General features: G+C 37.9%; 1 non-coding gene across 1 annotated transcript; it reads left to right on the top strand.

The window, feature by feature from the left end:
* Positions 1–1,557: 1,557 nt before the first annotated feature.
* On the top strand, positions 1,558–1,629 carry TRNAA-UGC. The gene has a single exon. It is a non-coding gene; the product is annotated as a tRNA-Ala (tRNA).
* Positions 1,630–15,631: the final 14,002 nt, after the last annotated feature.

The following is a 15,631-nucleotide window of genomic DNA, read 5'->3' as shown; positions in this document are numbered from 1 at the left end:
AGGAATGCCACAAGATTAAAATTTGCTCTTGTCTGTGAAATCAAGTACTGTGAATACGCTAAATATATGTTTTCCTGTCACCTAAGTTAGCTTATTAATTTAATTTTCTTCTTATTTCAACTTCTTCTTTTCAGATTTCTTATTCTCACCACCTCCTTAAAGTGTTTATTTTACCCTATGCCCTTCCAATAAGTGCACCATTCAGTTTCCTTCATTCAGTCCATAATTTTCATTATTTCTTCATTGTCTTCTCACTAGTATTATTCCTGGGTACCACTGACACAACATGAAATGATGTTAAAATAATGAAAAAGGCTGAATTATGAAAATCTGAAAAGTAATTTAGTATTTTTGAATGTTTAAAGTTGTTCTTTTATTATTTTTCTGATAAATATAAACTAATATAAACATAAACTAATTTAATATGCTAATGCTAATATAAACTTTTTTGACTTTTCAGGGCTAAGTGAATGTCTTGAAATGAATATTCAAACAACAGGAGTTCAAAAGAGAGAATCCCTCCTACAAAACAATAAAATGAACAGATGATGGCCATTTTTGAACATCTGTCTTTTCTATGGCTGCCTAATTGGATGTTGAGATGCTTTGTGGATTATGAGAATCACAGAATCACAGAGAAGAGCTGTCAGAAGACAATTTTATTTGCAAGGTCAAAATATTTGTTTAATTCTACATTAGCACCACAGAATCATAGAATCCCAGGTTGGAAGGGACCTCAAGGATCTTCTGGTACAAACTTCCTTGGCAAAGCACCCTGTCTAGCCAAATCTTAAAAGTGTCCAATGTTGAGGATTCCATCACTTCTCTGGGGACATTATTCCAATGACTGATTGTTCTCATTGTGAAAAATTGTACTTTTGTGTCCAATCAGAACCTCCTCAGGAGTAACCTGTACATATTACTGCAAGTCTTATCCACGTGACTCCTTGTAAAAAAGGAGTATTCATCTTCTTTGTAGCCACCCTTTAAACAAATCTAGCTCTCAGCCTTTTTTCACAGCAGAGGTCGGCCACCTCTCTGATCATTTTCATGGCCCTCCTCTGGGCCCGTTCCAACAGGTTCATGTCTTTACTGTGCTGAGGACTCCACAGTTGGATGCAGTACTTATCATTTGGTATTCACCAAACTTCCAACTAAGCATTACATTTGGTAGAGAGGAACTTAGAGTAAGGAATAGCACGTTTTATAACTCCCAGTCAAAGTCTATGACTCTCATTCATGTTGTCAAGTGTAATGTAACTGCTCTCTTTCCATGCTTTATTACTACTATTCCTCTACTGCTGACTGACTTTCTGTCATATACAATATAATCTTTGGCTTAACAAAAGAAAACAAAAACACACTTACTAGAAAGACTGATATTTACACTATGAAAAACTGCAGGCATTTGCCGTGCACTCATTTGTATTATCTTCTTATTGATACAGCAGAGAATTTGCCAAAGAGCCTAACACAAGACTTAGATTCATCCAACCCAAATTCCCTCTGAGTTCTTTTCATTGCCATCCAATCTTAGGAAATCAGCCCTGAGTGACTGGGGATGTAGCTCAGTGGGAGAGTGCTTGCTTTGCATGTAAGAGGTCCTGGGTTCAATCCCCAGCATCTCCAGCCCTGTTCATTATGGCATGTAGCATTAAGGTGTGAGAGGCAATGGTTTTAAACTAGAAAAGGGTAGATTTAGGTTGGATTTTAGGAAAAATATCTTCAGTGTGAGGATTGTAGATCACTGGAACAAGTTGCCCAGAGAGGTGGTTGGGAGGTCCCATCCCTGGAGATATTCAAGGTCAGGTTTGAAGGGGCTCTGGGCAACCTATTCTAGTAACATTGTCCCTGCTTACTGCAGTGGGTTGGGCTTGGATGATCTTTAAAGGTCTCTCCCAACCCAATACATTCTATGGCTTTCTAATAGTCATTTGACATAAGCCCTGGGCACCTGTGAAAACCTCCATATGACTGTTGAGATAGTGTTGTTTTATGTTGATACATTAAGAAACTCTTCAGGTTTTGACTGTATAGGAAATCAAGGGACTGAATTACTTGCTTTATTGCTTTATACTTACAAACAGATTAAATCAGCACAAAATTTTTAAAAAATCCTTATTCTAGCAACTCTGGGTAGAAAAGGTCCCTCCCTTGTTTATTCACAGAACATGATGGGAAGTAACAAGTCAATACTGTCACTTTCAACTCTCTGCCATCTTTTATTCTCTACCAATGAACTCAAATCCCTGTAATTCACCTCATCACTGCACTGCTCTGAACTTCTCAATGACTCAACTGATTTTGGCAGAAGCTTGAACCATGCCCTTTTCTCTTCCTCTTTTAATTGCTTCTTCTGGTCTTCCTTTGCTCATTGTGTTTTTCCTTCCCAGGCACTGCACTTTTACCACTCTCCTCTCTAGTCAGTGCTGTCCAGTTTAAAGGAGGGACAAATAAAACTTTCTGAGAACCTCAGTTGTTTTAGAAATTGGCAGCCTTGCACACTTCACTTAAACATTTAAGAGAAAACACAAGGGTGTGAAAAGAAAAAAGAACAAGATAAAAACACACCTCGTATGTTATGGCTGTAGCTTTGGGCTTTTGAAATGACATGTTTGATTTGTTTGGGTTTGATCTGTCAAGGCAATAGTAGAACAATATTTATGTACTAGTAATTACAGCATTCTCCTTCCCTCCCCTCCCCAGTAGCATAGCTATAGTTTATAGTCTGTCAGTATTTCCATTACAAAGGTCATTTTTCAGAGGTCAATAACTCAGCCACTTCAGACTGCATCAGCTCAAAACTAGATATACAACTTGTCAAAGACTCTTAAGTCACTTTTTATCCCCAAGATGGAAGAGAAACATTTGTTGGGTTTTATTTTGTAATTTATGAGTTTTTATTTCATTTTTTTGAGCTAAAATTTGGCTTTGCCTCTAAAGCTGAAATTTTGCAGATAAATTGTCACTAATATGGGCTAATCTTTTCAAGATTTTTTGAAGTAGAGCTAAACAACCCAAATATCCAGATGAAAAGCACAGCTACCAAGCAGTCAGTGCAGTTTATGTTAGGCTTAGCTGCTGTCTCACTTGTAAATAGCATACTATGAGTTTTTTAAGATGAGCATGTTATGCACAAAACAAAGAAAGTGAAAGGGCTCCGATTCTCAACTTAGGCCGCTTGGTGCAATTCCATTCAAGTGCTGGACTTGTGCCAGTCTGTGCCACTGGAAATTTTATTCCATGCAGTAAACAGAAGTGAAGATGCTTCTGTTGAATTTTCATCTACAGCAACTATTTTCAATTAGAGACCCACGAAGGCATTAATTCAAGCGGAAACGTCGCTGATGCCTGAGCTCTCTTACTACAGTGAAGGTGTACTTTGTGTTGTTTTCTTATTTTAAGGATTTATTTCTACCGTATCTGGAGAAACACCTCAAGCTAGCAGTATAGTCACTCCTTTTAGTCTTATTTGCTATGGTTAAGGACTCTCCAAAAGTTGGGCTCCCTTGAATAAGCACACCTTTTTATGCCAAAGTATTTTCAATCACGTGGTGTGGACAAGGGAAGCACAGAAGCAGTGAAAGATGTTGTGGTTTCTCTGTGCTAAGAAAGTAAAAATCGAATGTTTCTAAGAAGCAATAACTTTGGCCATAGTGTTAGGACAAGAGGAAGAAGAGAGGTTACTCTTCCAGTTTTCCAAGCAAGGAAAAAGTCTTTGATCCACTTAAAGGGCCCAGATGGAGTCCCTTTCTCAGCCAACCCACACCACAGGGTAACAGTGAAAGACAAACAGGCACAAACAAGGAGAAAGCTGACTGAATAAATGACTATGTTTTGTAACAGATTTGTCCTTAGCAGTTTAATGCATATGTACATATGTGCATATGTATTGTTATAATATATATGACATTAGACAGTAATAAACCATGTAATAAATTTGAATCATTAAATGGAAGGTGCTTATTTAGCATTTACTATTGCTTCCAGAAAATAAAAATTAAGAAAAAGAAACTCCTGGAAGAAAAATAAAACTGAAGAAAAAGCAACTCCTGGATAAATTAAAAATAAGAACAGCAAGAAGTACAAATAAACAGTGATTGCATTTGTTCTCACTAACTGCTAAGAAAAAGCTCATATGTTTAATTCACAACTGGTATACTGAAGTCACGTCCATTCTTCTTTACCAAAAATTAGCTTAGTTATACAAACAACGGAAGTCTGGGTATTTTTTTTTTTCCCCAGCTGATTTTAATTATTTCAGTCAGCCATGAAGGCTCAGTTTGCACATATACCAAAGCACAGCCATCCAGAGGAAGGCCAACAACGATTAGCAATAGTGTGCATCTGCTTCCTGAGCCAATATCAACACTTTCTATTCTGCACTTTCCCACTGCGGTAATGTGCTGCTACACAAGAGCTATAGGACTTCAGGCAGCTGGTTACCTTCCTCAAAGCCCACCTGCATATTATAGCATAAAATATATTAACACACTATCAGCCAGCCTCACCCCTGGAAATATGCTGTAACTCGCATGGAGGTATTGCAGTGTACATAAGTTATACAAAATATCGTGCAATATGCAATGATACATTAAGTTTACCAGAGCTTTGAAACCCACATAGCAAAAGTAGACCATTACTGTCAGATGTGATTTAGCCTTCCTACAGTTTAATTTGAAAACCACTGTATAAATGTGTATTCATATTTAGTCATGGTTCTGATAAGATTTATCTATAAATAATCAGAAAAAAAACCCAATTGGGCATAAATGGCTTCAATTCTTTCAGCACTTTGTTGGAAAAATGCTTTATTGTTTTTATACCACAAAGATGTCAATGGAAAATGACAGTCAATCCAATGAAACATTCATTATTACTAAATGTTAATGTCAAAATATCCTAATTAGCTTAAGTACTATCACACTTCACATGAAACCTATAGATTGTATCACAGAATACACTGTCATAGTTCAGTTGCAATATGTCTGTTAAGTGTCAGAGCAAATTTTCAAAACAGAAAATATTCCTTTTGTACTTTGACAGTGTTAATACACATCAAAGCATTGTGGGAAGGAAGTTCCATTCTGAATAAGATTTTATTAGTCTTTGTGTTCATGCTGTGCGGAACATAAAATTGTGGAAAGTATGAGCCTCTTCTGAAATTACTAACCAAACCTATTTACCACTTTGAATAAATTCATCTCACTCAGCATTAGTATCCAAAATATATGTAGACTTTTTCTCTACCCAGTGGACAAAAATAGAAATCTCAAAGCTCTTAACAAAACCCTTCCTCATGAAAGAGAACTTTTTTCTCCAGTGATAACTGACTCCTCAAGTAACCAGAGAGTTTGGATTAGGTGATTAACTGTAAGACAAGTAATATTAGGTGAAATTAATAACAAGTGTCTAATTAACTTGTTTTGTATTCATTCTTTTGATCACTACTTGGAATAAACCTGAAGTGCAAACATGTCCCCCATATTAGTTCCACAGCACAAACTCGTAGACAATATATGGCTACTTCAACACTTCCATACCAAATTCATCAGTCCTGTTCCAGTGTTCTGTTATCCTCACAGGAAAGAAGGTTTTCCTTATATTTAAGTTGAACCTCCTGTGTTCCAGTTTGTGACCATTGCCCCTTGTCCTGTCACTGGGCACAACTGAGAAGAATCTGGTCACACACTCCTGCCACCTGCCCTTTAGATATTTATAAGCAGTAATGAGATTCCCCCATCAGTCCCCTCTCGTCCATGCTAAACAGACCCAGCTGTATCAGCCTTTCCTCGTATGGGAGATGCTCCAGTCCCCTCATCATCTTAGTGGCTCTATGCTGGACTCTCTCCAGAAGTTCCCTGTCCTTCTTGAACTGGGGAGTCCAGAATTGGACACAGTTCACACACACTTCTTCATGCACCCCAGGATGCCATTGGCCTTCTTGGCCATGAGGCCACATTGCTGGCTCATGGTCATCCTGCTCTCCACCAGGACTTCCAGGTTCTTTTCCCCTGAGCTGCTCTCCAGCAGGTCAGCCGCCATCCTGTACTGGTAAATGGGGTTGTTCCTCCCCAGATGCAGTATCCTACACTTGCCCTTATTGAATTTCATGAAGTTTCTCCCTCCCAACTCTCCAGTCTGTCCAGGTCATGCTGAATGGCAGCACAGCCTTCTGGTGTGTCAACCTCTCCTCCCAGCTTTGCATCATCAGCAAACTTGCTGAGGGCACAATCTGTCCCATCATCCAGGTCATTGTTGCATATGTTGTACAGGGCTGGACCCAGTACCAACCCCTGAAGAACATCACTAGACATGGGCCTCCAAGTAGACTCTGCTCCCCTGACCACAACTTTCTGAGTTCAGCAAGTTCCAAATCCATCTCACTATCCAATCATCCAATCCACACTTCTTAAGTTTGGCTGTGAGGATGTCATGGGAGATGCTGTCAAAAGCCTTACTGAAGTTAAGGTAAACCATGGTGAAATTAAATGGTGAAAATTCACCAATTAGATGGTCAAACTTCAGCATTCCCACCTTTCAGCAAGTTGTGGCTCATTGATTTAATCTGTCAGAGGCAGTACTCTTACCTTTAAATTGACATTGCTTGGTCAAATCATGACATAGAAGATTTATCGAGCTTGTACTGGAGAGATGCTTTCTGCATAAATTCCTCTAGAGTGTTTGTTTCCACACTTTGAAAAAAATTGCAGTAAATGAGAGAATTTGACAGTGAAAACTCCACCTGGGGCAAAGAACACAAAAGTGCAGTTTAACTCCAGGGAGCACTTGCTGATTTACGGCACGTAAAACATTGCCCCTGGGAGAAGGAGAACATCCATTTCTACAAATTCACATAAAACTCACTGGTACTGTCGTAAGGTATAATATAGCTTCAAACCTCCTCAGGTAGAAAAAGGTTTGTATGAACAAGGATTCTAACCTTTGGGCTATTGGGAAAAAGAAAGAAGAGGATTATTCCAGATTTTAGAGAGGAGGAGATATGAAGGGGTGGGGGGAGTGGGCAATGTTTTAGTAGCTGAGGAATACTTAACACTAAGATTAAAGCTTACAAAACAGTAGAAACTTATTGTATAAATCTGTCGGTCCATTTTCAGCTTGTAATGCATTGTCTCTACAGTTTCAGCAGTCAAGATCTGCTTTATGCATCAGCCAAGGAAAAGCTTTGTAGTGTTTTTGTGGTTAGATTCCAAGTACAAATTCTTGTTTTTATACTGACGTGCAAAGTCCTGATCAAGATTCGGAACCTATCGTCCTCAAATCTATAAAAACACAGACCAAGACCTTTCCTTTCACCAAGGATGTTATGAAACTGCTGTTGAGACACAGGTTGTATTTCAAGGCTGCTATAAGCAACAACATGCTTTCAAATTAACTGTTTTATGTCTGACTGTATTCTGCACTGTGCAGCAATTGCCCTCTTGGGGGCTGGCTGTCCCTTTGAAAACACAGCAGCTGCAATAGGTAGCAGATCTAGATTTAATAAAATTGTCAATAATTGCAGTCCATTGCTGCTGGAAATGGTAACTGACTTGCCCCCAGTATGGAAATATGGATGCCTATGGAGATCTGCAATGTAAACTGAAGTAAGGTAGCAGGGCAAATTACAAAGGAGAGCTGTTGCCTTTCATGTGACTGTTGCTGCTGCTTCAGATTCTTCCTGAAAGCTCCTTTTTAATCCTCAAACCCTTTAATAATTGTTTGCATGGTGTATAGTGATTGCCACTTCTCGTGTTATACATCATGTTCTTATCATTGGCTTTTGTCCTAACAATGGTTTCCTACACCTCTCAAGGCTCAGGTTGCCAACTCTATGATGAGGGCAGCCCTTTTATTTATGAGATTGTACCTAGCACAGTAGGGTCCTGATTCCTGTTCTGGCTCAACAAAGTTGCTGACACAATACTAAAACATTTCACATTGGTCGAGCTGTACCTGGGAGGTTGAGCTCACCTGCAGAGAGAATCTAGTCTCACAGAGCATTCAACTTGGAGTTGTGGTTTTGTCCCTCATTTCTTTCACATTGATGTCAGCTGTACATTCAAATCCTGTGTCAAGGTCTCCTTGAGCCTATAAAATTGCCCTACTCCTTCTGCGTAAAACTGAGCAGCAGGCTCTGAGAAGTGTTAATTTCCTCATTTTGCACAGCTGTCTGAGTTATCCCAGAATGAATTCATATTACATAAATGTTTGTGGCAGTGCTCACTGCTCAAACTTTATTTACACACGTGCAAAAAGGCTATGACTTCAATTTACCTGTGAATCTCTTCTACTTGTGCTTACTTTGTAAAGACATAAATGACAATGAGATAAGCAGGAGAGGGTCAGTGTGTTAAAGGTACAGAGCAAAAGGAGGCTTACTGAAGAATCAGCACCACTGCACTTCAATGAATAGATTCATATATTAAATATATATTTATTTATATACTAAAAGAGAATGTCATATCCAGCTTTTACACACACACAAAAGTGGTAGTTTTCCTTGAACCATCTGGAGGAATGAAGATTTTGTAGTAATAATTATGTATGGCTTTATATTTGCATAATGTTTGGTAACTGTACAATACTTAGCACATTAAGAAAACATATACTAAATCATAATACAGGAGTTGGAAAAATCAATGTGAACCAAACTCAATTACTTGAATAAACTTTCGTTAAAAATTTGACTTCTAAAAAAATACATAGAGATGGGATCAAAGCTGAAAATGAAACTACTTCAATTTAATTTCAAATAGACTTGCTAATGAAGTGCACATACTTCAAATGATTATTGCATGTTGTGCAAATTACTGTAAAAATCATCTAGTGAAAACATTTGTGTTTGATACTTGCATCATATTTTCCTGGAATAATCATCCAGCTTTATGGCATTCATATATTGTACTTTTGTCTTTCTGTCACTGAGACATGGCTAGACCAGAATAACTATGGTTCAGGTATCATGTCTTGTTTTCAAAGTGTACAAAGCAATGTTTGTTTCATAAGAAGATACAAAATATGCATTTTGCAAATTAGACATAAGTAACAGAATAGAAGATCTGGAACTTCGTAGTTTTTAGCTTTGTTTTTCCTCATTTGATGTCATTAATAATGGTAGCAGTTTTTCCCTTAATGATTCTGATGGTCTTTTGTACTAAGAACTATCTTCTCTGTTCTTATACCTTTGATCTTCCCCATCAGGAAAAGATTTTTTTTTTGTGGCTTACTGTACTGATCATGCCATCTTTGTCTTCTTTGCGAACCTTTTATTCTTCATTTAAAATTCTGGTATTTTGTATTCAAACTAAAACCACTACCGCTGTTTATGTTTCTGAACTTTCCTCCCCAGGGTACTTATCCAATCCTCTCTATCAAAAACCAATATGCACTGAAGTAGATGAAAAAATGACAAAGTCTGCAGATTTCCAAGAGCTGTTTTACCTTACAGATGAAAGTACATTATTGATGTTGAACACATAAATGATAGTCACAGAGTGTGCTCTCAGCCGTATGGGAATCAATGGCAACTTTCGTCTCCAGTTCACTTAGGATTTCAGAAACAGCGTTTGTCTCTCTGTCTAACACAGTTGCTGCATTTCAAACACCTGCAGACATTGGAAGGTGTTTCTCACCTCATTGTATAGACAAAATACCTGGCTTTGCTCAAGGTCAGATCAGAGTTGTATTGCCAAAAGTACTTGACTGAAGATGGAGAGGGTGTGCAGGTTTGCTGCACAGTCCCAGTCAGGGACAGGGATTTCTGGATGGAAAAAGGAGCTACCCTCAAAGCTATCCACAGGCAATATGGATCATAAGCAGCAATGCCAAGGAGCAGGAGGATTGCAGATGACTTTTAACTGTGTGTCAACTTCCAATTACGAATTTAACATCCATTTTTGACCAAAGCAGACCAAACCACTTCAAACGTAGCTCTGGTCAATAAGGTGTTCTATGACATTTTCCAGATGAGAACATTATACTTCTTTCAGGCAAAAAAAAGTATATATATCTATATTGTTTAATATACAATCGTGAACATCCCAGGCTGGACTACAGGCTATGGTTGCTACTGCAGCGCAGATATCCCACTCTAATCATAATCACTGTGCCACTGGCAGCAGATGAATGCAGAACTACAAGCTTCAGTTCCTTGCTGATTACCAGACTTTCAGTTCATTGCTTCCTCTTCTCAAAAACACTGAGATGCACAACCAGAATATTATTATTCTGCAGTGAATAGGCAGATTTATTATGCAGAGCGTGAATGTACTTTAGATTTTTGCTACTGCTCAGCAAACATCCTGTAGGGCTATACAACTGGATATTAGAGAAAATGTTAAGTCAGCTCTTAGGAAAGAGACTGGGGAATATTTACAGACTTATGGAGTTTGGTTTAGCAAGCATTTTGCAGCTGTTAATAACAAATATGTTATGATGACCAGTTGCCTTAAAGTAGTACCTTGGCTGTGCTCAGATCCAATGTTACAATGTAACAATTTTGGCAACTTGTCTTCCCCCACATACACAGAAATACTAACCTTTGAGATAAATACTCATGCCTTAGATAACTTTATGTTCAGAAGAACATGGTTACTGTGGTAGATATACCCTCCTCAGACTAACTGAGAATAACAAAAAGCATTTAGAAGTATAGTATATTAACAGGGGAACCTGAGTACTGACTCAGGTTTCCAAGCTATCTTAAAACTCACATCACTTCATTTTTATTGCAATAATTGCCAATGCTCACCAGAGTAAAACTGACTCAGATATGTCTATACTAGGGACAGCCCTAGTCTGCACTGCACTGACTGCAGCAGTCCCTCAGATTTATCCTGAGAGCTATAGTATAACATCTGTCTGCACAGCTTTGTACCTGACACAACAGCTGGTTCTGCTCAGTGCAGTGGGGAATGCCTCTGGTCTGCTGTGTTGTTAGTATCTGCAAACATATTCTATTTAATCACATATAAAGGGTAAATAGGGAACTCTTGCTGCTGCCAAGATAACCATATCTTCTCCTAGTAAATAAGAAACAGCCACAGTCTGTTCATCCTTATTTTCCAGCCATATTGTTAAATAATTATGTGTTCTTATCCAACAAGATGGCTCAGTCTGGAGGGGAAGATGGAGCTGATCAAATTAACTGAAAACCAGCTCACAGCTCAAATGTGATCTGTGTTGAAATTGTACACTCTCCAAAAAGCTCTTTGGTCCAGAAGTAACCTCAGCTAGAACAGAAACTATTTCTTTATTTCCTCCCTCCCCCTTGTAATATGTTTATTGGACCTGCCTTTTAATTTCTTTTAGCACAATTTACTGTCGGTCACTATAGAGTCTACAGTCATTTTGGAGATATCTTCTTAAATGTTTTATAGGAAGCTGCATTTTGAATAGCACTCAGATTTGTTCAATTATGTACATTAAGAGAGATATTTTTCTTTCTTGCCTTTAAAATTCCAAGAATGTTACTAAAACATGTAACTTTGAAGCTTTATAATATAGCCTTCCTAAGTGACTGCATTTGAAAAACTTGTATAAGATTGATGTTGATGATTTATTCCTGAGTCTGAGCCAGCCATAGCCGTGAGGATGCTTTAATGTCAATCATCCTTTACTTCCCTTGACCTCTAGGAACAGCTTCCTCTTGAGCTGGGAGCTCTCTATTCTTTCCTCAGCGGAGCTTCCCAGCAGCAAATTTGCTTACCCACAGCTGCATAGCCAATGCACAAGGATGAACCGAGTTTGTTCTCTTGCCCCTTTGCTGGTGTTTTCTTTTGCAGGTAAGAAACAAACCAGTAACTATAAATTGCTTGTTAAATTACAAAAAAATCATTAAATGCATAAAGGCACACGTAGTTAAATAAATTATAGCTTGGAATCTATTTGTCCGAGAGCGAAATGGCAAATTAAGGATTGCAGATTATTTGGAACCACTCACAGAACAATTACTGTGCACTAGGAGTTCTGAACAAGGAAATTATTTACATATTTCCTGTAAGAATTCTCAGCCACTGCATTGCAGAAACAACTCTGAGTATTGCTAACACATAACAACCCCTAATGCTTCCACAAATGAAATCCTCTAAAAGGCTACTATCATTAATCATTAGTTATAAAATGCTATTAAGCAATCTAACATACAGAATCAGCCCACCGAAGCAACCACAGTATAGTTCAATCTCTGTAATAACACATATTCAATTATCTTGCTCATCTTCTTCTATCTTTGTCATAATTGATAGTCACAAACTGCTTAACTGCAGCTCTCCATTATAAAAAAAAAAGATGAAAAGTAAAAGATTGGCATATAATCATTTTTACCCATAGGGCATATAAAAGGGTCAATATGCAATCTATATTTTTCAAATGAACTTTGGTTTTGAAACTGTTCTTAATGTACTTCCTTGGAACAAATACATATACTTCAATTCCTACCAAATGTGGTAGGCATGCAGATGTCCACAAAGATGGCAGAAGGCCAACTGCATCCTGGGCTGCATCACAAGAAGTATGACCAGCAGATCGAGGGAGGTGATTCTGCCCCTCTGCTCTGCTCTGGTGAGACCTCACTTGGAGTACTGTGTCCTGCTTTGGAGTACCCAACACAAAAAGGACATTGAAGTGCTGGAGCCTGATCAGAGGATGGCCACAAAGATAATGAAAGGGCTGGAGCACCTCTCCTACAAAGACAGGCTGAGAGAGTTGAGGTTGTTCAGCGTGGAGAAGAGAAGGCTCCAGGGGGACCTTATAGCGACTTTCTAATACCTGAAAGGTGCATATAAGAAATCTGGAGAAGAGCTGTTCACATGGGCATGTAGCAATAGGATGAGGGGTAATGGTTTTACACTAGAAAAGGGTAGATTTAAGTTGGATATTAGGAAAAAGTTTTTCAACATGAGGGTGGTAGATCACTGAAACAGGTTGCCCAGAGAGGTGGTGGAGGCCTCATCCCTGGAGATATTCAAAGTCAGACTTGATGGGGCTCTGAGCAACCTGATTTGGTAACATTGTCCCTGCTTCCTGCAGGGGGATTGGACTGGATGATCTTTAAAGGTCCCTTCCAACCCAATATTCTATGATTCTAAGTATTACATTACATGGTAACAGAGCATGGGTGCAGACACTGGAGCTGGCTGTCAGCACTTACATGTTGTTGGAGTGGCCTCAGTGCCCCTCTGGCCAGGATCACCTGTTTTTCCCCAAGCAATGCTCTGCCCTAGAAAACCTGAACACAGTTACCAGGAATAGTGACCTGTCCTGATGAGGCAGTTTCACCATTTCCTGGCACCAAGTCAAATTAGTTTAATCTCACAGGGGGGAAGGAAAGCAAGGTGAGGCAGAAAGTGCTATAAGCTATATGTGTAAGACAAGTGAGATGAGTTACCTTCTGAATGCGTATAGATAACCTCCAGAGGCACTTTCCAATCTAATTCTACAAGCCAATGATTAACTAAAAGACTACCAGGTGACATGAACCACAGACCTGGCGGGGCTGTGCTCATAGTAATAGTTTAATACAAAGGATTGCATTGCATCAAACTCGGGCTCTTTGGCTGGCCTAGATCTACATGTAGGCTACATATAGAACAGAGGAACCAAAATGTTAAAAGCTTAAAACCTGATCCTTTCTTAGTTGTACTTTTGATTTCAGTAAATTAATATTTTCTGATTAAATCTATTTTCTTGAAATTTCTGACCATCCCTGGTAATAGAGAAATGTCCTTATTCTTTGGTATTGTGACCATTCCCTTGACAAATGAGGAAGCTGAGACTTAGACTCTTAAGGTATAACTGACAAAAGATATAATATTAATTCATTAAAAAGTCTTAATCATTTATGTACTTCTGCAAGTTTAAATTAATGTTGTAGAGCTAATATTGCAGTGCTCTGGCTTGTACTACATTATGTTGTACAGCTAGGTCTGGCAGTCTTAAAAACAAACAAACAAACAAGCACAACAAAAAAACCCCAACCAAATAACAAAACAAAACCAACCAAACAAAAAAAATCACAAAAAGAGGTGGAAAAAATCAGGAATGTATCATATATCCAATTTTTGAGTCTGAAGGTACAGAGACTTGATCTTATCGAAGACAGTTTTAAGTTCAACGTTGAGTCAAATATCACTACAGTGATTGTCCCTGCCTTCCCCGGAAAACTTCTTCCTGATCTCAGCCTATGCTTTTATTCATCTTTATGATCCTCTGTGCTTTTTTCCCAGTTTTACTACATAGACTTTCTGAGGAAAACCAGATTGTGTAGTGCTTAAGATGTGAGCACATAATGTGCTTCTACAGTGGTATAAGTTGATGTTTTCTTCTCTATTCCTTTTCTAAAATACCTACTAATCCATTTGCCTTTTTGAATCTTAATGAGCATTAAGCTGATATTTTCACAATGTTGTTAAAAACTTAGATCTTGTCTCTTAGTGCCAATATTGATCTTAGTGACCAAGCTTAGAGACTACCATTGTGCATGTTAAAAAAAAAATCTTCAGTTCTTTACAGGTGAATAACTTTTCCATTGAACTTTCCTCCACTTTTCCTCTCTTACAATGGCCGCTCAACAGAGGTGCTTATAAAGAAGCAGAGCAATTTCTTTATGCCAGGTTTAGTGTCAGGATCTATTGGCAAGATACATTTCTCAGACCTGTAGAAGTAATATACAAGCAATGTCAGAGAACAGGGTAACAGAGAAGTGCTAAAACAAATTGATTAACAGCTGCAAGGTTTGAAAGCGAGATGATAGACTTCAGAAAGTTTCAAGGTAATAAAAACAAAACCTTGCTTAAAACTGCTATTATCGTAGAATATAGGGAATGGAAAGTCCTGTGATTGTCCTTAAGAAATGTCTTGGTAATAATCCAAAACTACAAACCAGTAAGTTTTACTTCAACATTGAGCCAATTGAAAGGGAAATGGAAATCATATTTGAGAGTACACAGATGAACATATGATGCTGATAAATATTCACTGCTTTCTATAAGGAAACACACAACTCTCTAAACTATTTCAAGAAAGCCAGCAAAATTTAATTAAAGTTAAAACAGATTATAAGTTTAAAATTTTAAAACTTGCAAAATACAGAATCTTACTATTCCAGGAATGGGAAATTGTCCAGAACTAGTAAAAGGTTAAAAATTTTAAAACATTTGCATGAAAAGGAACACAAAACTGATTTGTGTTGACTTTTTCTCTTTAGCACCCAAAGGTAAGACTTTAATTTAGTCATCTACAGTCCCTCTCTAGTTAATAGAGAGAAATATATAAATTCAGATTTAACATATCCTAGAACAAATCTCTGATAGGTCAGAGGAATCGCTCTCTGAAAGCATATGTCTCACTGTTGATGGTAGATGGACTTCAAGGGACTTATGTATATCAGTTAATTAAATTTTACATAGACAAAGTGAGATTAATCCATCTCTCTATACTGATTTGGAGAAGCTATTCTATAGTACCACTACCATTGTACTAAACTTGCATTACACTACCCTGAAATATTGGATAGAGTTACTGATCTTCTTTTTGTGCTAATCCTAGAAAGCCCACTAAAAGATATCTGAGAAATACAATTACTAAATGAAATAAGTTTATTTCTTCACAGAATCACAGAATCACAGAA

Source organism: Mesitornis unicolor, unplaced genomic scaffold, assembly GCF_000695765.1.
Source record: "Mesitornis unicolor isolate BGI_N332 unplaced genomic scaffold, ASM69576v1 scaffold19160, whole genome shotgun sequence".
In the NCBI taxonomy this organism is placed as follows: Eukaryota; Metazoa; Chordata; class Aves; order Mesitornithiformes; family Mesitornithidae; genus Mesitornis; species Mesitornis unicolor.
Note: the sequence above shows the minus strand (reverse complement) of the source record. Positions and strands in the feature narration are given on the sequence as shown.